The following is a 7,302-nucleotide window of genomic DNA, read 5'->3' on the forward strand; positions in this document are numbered from 1 at the left end:
CTGCCACCTATGGGCTCCTTTCACAGGCAACTACACTGGGATGGTTCTAAAGATGCTTCACTGGACCCTACTTACTCCCTCACACTAGCAGTAGCAGCAAGCATACCACCAGTAGGTGGCACAAGGGGTGTCTACAATTACAACTACATGGAGCCTCCATCTTCAAACACTGACTATCCTTCCCACCAGCTGGGGCTACCTCTGCTTCATGGTAAGTAATCATCACTACTAGATCAAGGTGTGCCTGTTTAGCGTCATCACTGCTCCAAGTGTTTACATAAAGTGCTCGGCAGTAGCCACATACCGGAAAAGGGCTGTATCAATGTTTTTCCTTACCTCAATGATTGGCCAATGTAAAGCGCACGCAACAGTGCCTACAGACACCCAGGCTTCCATCTCTGTCTTGCACATTCTCAGGCTCACAATAAATGCCACCTAATCACACCTACAGCTACTTCAAATCCAGCCTTTACTAGGGGCAGTGCTAAACTCAGTCACAGCCTACCCAAGAGGGTGCTGGCCTTCCATCAGCTCACACCTCTTTTTCAGCAAAATCGTCAATTATCGGAACCTTTATGCGCTTGCTGGCTTCCTGTATCACTATAATACCGCATGCCCTGGTCCACGTGCACACGCTACACCAGGGCCTTTTAGCTCAATGGCCACAAATGGAGGGTCACTCGGCTGATCTATCGCTGGTAAAGGATGGCACCCTGTTCTCTCTGCAGGCTTGGAATAGCACCAATCTGCTGCAGGCGGACCCTTCCTAGACCCCATTCCGCAAGTCCCCATCACCATGGAGGTCTCCCAAGCCAGCTGAAAAGCGCATCTTGAACAAAGGACCATAGAAGCTGTATGGGGCCCTCATAACCAGGGGCACAGCATCAGCTACCTTGTGCTCCTTGCTTAACACCTCGCCCTGAAAGCCTATCGTCCCTTCATCCAGGGCAAAGTAGCTTTAATCCAAGCAGACATGACAGCCTTCAGAAACATGGCGGTACTACCACCAAACCATAGAGCTCCGGATGTTATTTTCCTCAACCGGACTCCATAGCTACTTTCACACTCTAGATGTAAAACGGGCTCTCATGTTCCTGTGCAAAGCTGGTCAATTGTTCAAAGCATTTTTCAAAACAGCACAAGGGCCATCCCATCTCCAAAGCAGGCATTTTGCCAGATGGATAGTTAGGTGCATCCAGACGTGTTATCTTGAAGCTGAAAGAGCCCTTCGTGTTACCCCAAGGGCACATTCTACACACATAAAAGCAGCAACCGTGGCTTTTTTAGGGAACATTCCTTTTGCTGACATATGGAAAGCAGCTACTTGGTCAACCTCTCACATTTTTACTAAACATTACTATGTGGATATTGTAGGCAGGCAACCATTGGCCCAATGGCCCTCAGGACTTTATTTCAGACACCTGCATCATCCACTCGCTAGCAACCGCCTGTAGAGGGGCACTACTTTACAGTCTATTTCAAGCATGTGTAGCTACAGCAACACATGCTACAAACAGAAAATGTTACTTACCCTGTAAGCATCTGTGTCGTAGTGTCTAGTGCTGTAGATTCACATGCGCCCGCCATCCTCCTGGAAGCGGGTGGCTCTAGTCACAGATCTGGTGCTTTACTAATTAACTTCCTTCACCAGTGCACATGTGCACCATACTTTCTTTACTTACCTCTCCAAACTACTCTCACACGCTGTGCAAGAAACAGTCTAACATGAAGTCGGTGCCCATGTGCATTGCCAACTAAGGTAGGAGTCACACTGCACCTTGTTACTCTAAAGACTTTTTTTAGAAGAAAAACAACTCTCACAAATCCGAGTTAAAAACTGGATGGTAGAGGTATGAAGATCGTGCAAATTGACAGCACTACATGTTATGAAAAGATGCCTACACTGTAAGTAGCACTTTCCTTCTGTTACAACATGAAGGTTAAGGCAGAGGAAGTAACGAGAACCGTCAGATTATAGTAGAGCCAGCATTAGTGCAACATGTGTAGTGGAGTGATGAAAGCTCGGGGACTAGAGGGTCCCGCAACCCAGGATTTAAGGTACTCTGTTCAGTAGGCCTAACTGGGTCCCTGTAGCCGGCCTGTGCTCCATTGCAGTCAGCTTGAACTTGTGATGTCCCGGTCCAGCACAATCAGATATCCACAGTTGGTGCTTTGTACTTTTTTGGCACTATATTTACCTTAAACCTGAATATCTCCAGTTCTACTGATTGGATTTTTGTCATTTTAGACTTGTTTATTTATTAACAATTGTTCTATTTTTCTACATTGGTGTGTGATTTTTCCTGTGTGGTGTTTTCACCTTATTACTGTTTTAAGTACTGCATAAATACTTTACACATTGTAATCCTGACTGTTCTGTGCCAAGCTTCCAGAGGGTCGAGCACAATTTAATTTACAGTTTGCTTGCGCCACACCTAGAGAAGGATTGTGGTTCCTGCTTGAGTAGGGTTTCAATAACCCCCACACCACCACCAGTAACCCAATTTCTACAGTGCAGTACAGAGAGTGCAGTGGTAGAGGCCCCGGACTGCAATAGAACCAGCCTTGTTGCAGCTTGAAAAAGGAAGTAGCAGAGGTCCAGGATTGTAGCCGAACAAGCATTAGTGCAGCAGAGGGAGCATGAAGTAGCAGAGGGGACTGTAGCAGAACCAGCGATAGTGCATCACAGTAAGACTGAGTTAGCAGAGGGGGTTGTAGCAGAACCAGCGTTCGTGCAGCTTAGAGCAGTGGGTGGCAGACGCCCAGGACTGTAAGAGAGCCATCTCTAGTCCAGCACAGAGAGGAAGTGTTAGAAATGGGATTTCTGGTTGGCTAGGGCATTCCTCTAGTCAGGATAAGGAAGTTACATTCCTAAAATAACCCTTGCTCACCCCCTTTGTAGCTTGGCACGAGTAGTCAGTCTTATCTTAGAAGCAGTGAGTAAAGTGTTTGCACATAAACAACAGTAATACATTGAAAACACTACAAAAGGACACCACATCAGTTTTAGAAAAATAATCAATATTTTATATACTTAAAACAAGACCAAACCGATAATAATCTACAATACAGTACTTAAAAAGGAACACTTTGCAAGAATACTTGAAAAACACAGTATGAGTCGGTAGCTCCGTCCAGGGCTACTGCGATGCTGAAAACAGAGTCTAACAGTTCCAGCCGACCGCATCAGGACGGGCCAGCGAAAGCATGGACAGACTCGGTAACAGTACCTTTCTCGTTGCGGCTGGCACAGTGGTGCAAACCGGTCGTGGCAGCAGTTGCATTGCAAAATGGAAGCGGTGCAGGGTGCGGTGTCCCCTCGATGCGGTGCAGGCAGCGGCTCGATGTTGATCGTCCACACTGCGTCGGTGAGACCATGGCTTACAGTGCAGGGCGAGACGGTGCTCGATGCGGTTCTGGCAGGTTGCAGGGCAGGAGCTGGCATCTGGCGGCCCAGATGGCTATGTGGGACGAGGCAGTGCGTTGTCAAACTTACGAGCGGTGCCCCCAGCCACGATTCGGTCACATGTGTTTTAGTCAGCAGCAGAGATGGCGTAGGTGAGACCAGGATGGCGTAGTGAAGCGAGGGGGCGCGGAGTACGGTACCCACAGGTCACGGTGCAAGCAGTGGCTTGATGGCAATGGTGGCGGTCGTCGGTGAGACCAGGGTTGCGGTGTGAGATGCGGTCCGCGGGTCCGTCAGGACACAGAACCAGCGACAAAGTCGGTTGCGTTTCCCTTCTCTGTGGCAGCTGAAACAGCGGTTCCAGAAGCAGTACTCAAAGGTTTGTGAAGTCTTTGCCGCCCCTGAGACTTCAGAACAGGAGGCAAGCTGTACTTCAGGCCCTTGGAGATACTCAATAAAGATGGTGCAGAAAGTTGAGTCCAGTCCTTTCACTGCCCAAGGCAGAAGCAGCCACTGCAGGCCAATGCAGCAAAGCACTTAGCAAAGTGGTAGTTCCTCCTCACAGCTTCTCCAGCTCTTCTTGATAGTCTTCTTGGTCCAAAAGAGTTCTTGGGTCTGGACCCCAATATTTATATTACAAAATCCTTTGTTCTCTGGTGGCAGAGAAGCTCTGTGCTTGATCCAAACCGGTTCTGTACTCTCTGGTGCAGATTCCTGGCAGGAGGTGGAAACAGCATTGTCCTTGGCAGACCAGGCCCATTCAGGTGAAAGGAAATCTTCTCCCCCTACTCTAAATGTAACCCAGGTCTATTCAGCCCAGCTCTGACTCATCAGACTCTCGGGATCCGCTGCTCCTCCCAGCCTCTGTCATCCAAAAGCCAGACATGCAATACACAAACCAGGCAGAGGCATACTGGATGGCTAAGCAAGAAAATACCTACTTTCTAAAAGTTGTAGTTTCAAACACAGAATGTAAAAATGACCCTCACTAAAAGATACATTTTAACATCCAGAGTTCAGGCATATCAAACTTTATTTTCCTACCGTGTTTCCAGGGGTAGTTATGTTTATACAATGTTATAAACAAACTCCCCATTCTAGCCTATGGGAACAGGTAGCCTTGCAATAGTGAAAAACGAAATTGGCAGTATTTCACTATCGTGACATGCCACACACACCAGGGCATGTCCTCTCACTTACACTGCACCCTGCCCACAGGGTTACATTGGGCCTACCTTAGGGGTGACTAATATGTAAGAAAAGGGAAGGGTAGGGCCTGGTAAGTGGGTGCACTTGCCAAGTCGTCATGACAGTTGCAAACTGCGCGCAAACTCTGCAGTGGCAGGTCTGAGTTACCTTTTCAGGGCTACTCATGTGGGTAGCACAATCAGTGCCACAGGCCCACTAGCAGCATTTGATTTGCAGGCCCTGGCACACTCAGTGCACTTTACTAGGGGCTAACCAGTAAATCAAATATGCCAATCAAGGAAACACCAATCCATAATACAAATGTCACAGAGAGCATATGCACTTTAGCACTGAGTGGCAGTGGCAAAGTGCTCAGAGTCCTAAAACCAACAACAGCAGGTCAGGAAAAAATAGGAGGAATAAGCAAAAGGTTTGGGGATAACTCTGCAAAAGGGCCATCTCCAACACAACCCCTTTCCAGCCTAAAGCTAGGGTAGACCAATCTATACCTTGATTAGCTTCCCTGCTTCGGGCGATTGAACATGGAGCCTGGCCCGCAACAGGCCTTCCTGAACCTAGGTGGATCCCTCTATCCATACTCTCAGGGTCCACTAAGCTGACCTATGGGGAACCCTTCTCCTCACATTTGAACCCCATCTGTGCAGCACCTAAACTTACTTTGCTCACAGATGTGTCCCAACAGGCAGATAGTACCCACATGGCCAACACAGTGGTGTGGCCCAGTCTGGGGGCAACTCAGTGCACTTTACTAGGGGCTTACCAGTAAACCAGAAAGGCCAATCATGGAAACACCAATCCATAATACACATTTCCCAGAGGGCATATGCACTTTAGCACTGAATAGCAGTGGTAAAGGGCCCAGAGTGCTAAAGCAACAGCAGGTCGGGAAAAAATAGGAGGAAGAAGCAAAATGTTTGGGGATTAACCTTCAAAATGGGCCAACAGGAAGGCAGTAGAACATGAATAGTGTAAAAGAATCAGCGTTGGCACAGCACCGCAAGGGAGGCGCAGTAGTAGAGAGTGAAGAATGTTAGAAAGGCGACCCCGGGGGAGGCAGAAGAGGTCTGACTGACCACCCCTAGGTCCACCTCTCCTTCGAGAAGTAGCCGAGCGTTACGGAGGGGCCTCCTGAATGAGGGCCCTCTCCGAGGATCGTACAGCCGAGTAATCACAACACTACAAACGGACACCACGCAAGAGATCAAGTTCTTAAGCTTTTATAAGTAATAAAGGTTGCTGGTTCTTGGCAGTATATACAGATGGATCGAAAGATCCGTAAAGTCTCGGAAAGGGGGGTAGGTAGCGGGACAGTCTAGCTCTGGGCGGAGGAAGGGATACCCTACGCACAGCTCTCAATCCTCGAGCTGGGGGGTTCCGAGGGGTTCGAGCCGCGGCAGCGCCAGCAGGCTCTCAGATGGTTCAGCAAGGTAGGCCGCGGCAGCGCCAGCAGGCTCTCAGATGGTTCAGCAAGGTAGGCCGCGGCAGCGCCAGCAGGCTCTCAGATGGTTCAGCAAGGTAGGCCGCGGCAGCGCCAGCAGGCTCTCAGATGGTTCAGCAAGGTAGGCCGCGGCAGCGCCAGCAGGCTCTCAGATGGTTCAGGTTACCGGAGATGAGTTCGTCTGGTGTCGGCCGTGACAGCGTCAGCAGGGCTTCCAGTCCAGGATACAACTGACGTCCTAATCCAGGGCTGGCCCAGATATAGGACTGGAGTCCTTTGATGTTCGGACCCTCGCTCCTGGGGGTCAGAAGGGCCGGGATGATGGTGTCCAGACACCCCGCAGGGGGGTGGAGCCAGCGCCCAGGGAGGCCGGAGGGCGATCGAAACCAGGCGTCCGGGGACGGCTGGAGGGCCATCGAAACACCCTTTTCTCCGGGATCTGTCGAGTGGCCACTCGACCACCTGGGTGGATCTTGGTGCCTCGATGTCTTGGCTTCGCTGGGGCCTGGGCCGGAGCAGAGGCCACGTGGTCGTGACGTGGTGGGCCCAAGATGGAGTCGGGCGCGGCCTCATGCTTAGGTCGTGAGGGGCCCACGATGGAGCCAGGTCGGCAGTGGGGGTCTGGGATGGTGGCCGGACCAGCAATGTTGGGGCGTGCAGTGTCGGGCAAAAGGGCTGCCCGATGCTGGGTGGAGGGCCGATGTCATCCTGGGCTCGCCATGCGGAAGGAGTAGGACCACGCCATGAGGCCGGGTCCAACACGCGTCCCCCCCAGCTGAAGGCAGGGGAGAGTCACCCATCTTCGTGGGGATTCTCCTCGCCGAGGCGGAAGAATCGGGACAGACCGTCAGCATTGGCGTGGTCGTTGCTGGGGCGATGCTCCACAGTGAAGTCCATCCCCTGCAGCGAAATGGACCAGCGCAGCAGTTTCGGGTTTTCTCCCCGCATCTGCATCAACCACCGCAGGGGCCGGTGGTCGGTCTGTACTCTGAAGTGGGTGCCGAAGAGGTAGGGCCGGAGCTTCTTGAGGGCCCACACCACGGCGAAGGCTTCCCTCTCGATGGTGCTCCATCGCTGCTCTCTTGCCAGTAGGCGTCGGCTGATGAAGGCCACAGGCTGGTCGATGCCTTCGGAGTTAACTTGGGACAGGACCGCCCCGATGCCGTGCTCTGAGGCGTCGGTTTGGACCACAAACTCTCTGCTGTAGTCGGGGGCCTGGAGCACAGGGGCGGTGCACATGGCAGTCTTC

The sequence above is a fragment of the Lissotriton helveticus genome, chromosome 7, assembly GCF_964261635.1.
Source record: "Lissotriton helveticus chromosome 7, aLisHel1.1, whole genome shotgun sequence".
Lineage (NCBI taxonomy): Eukaryota > Metazoa > Chordata > Amphibia > Caudata > Salamandridae > Lissotriton > Lissotriton helveticus.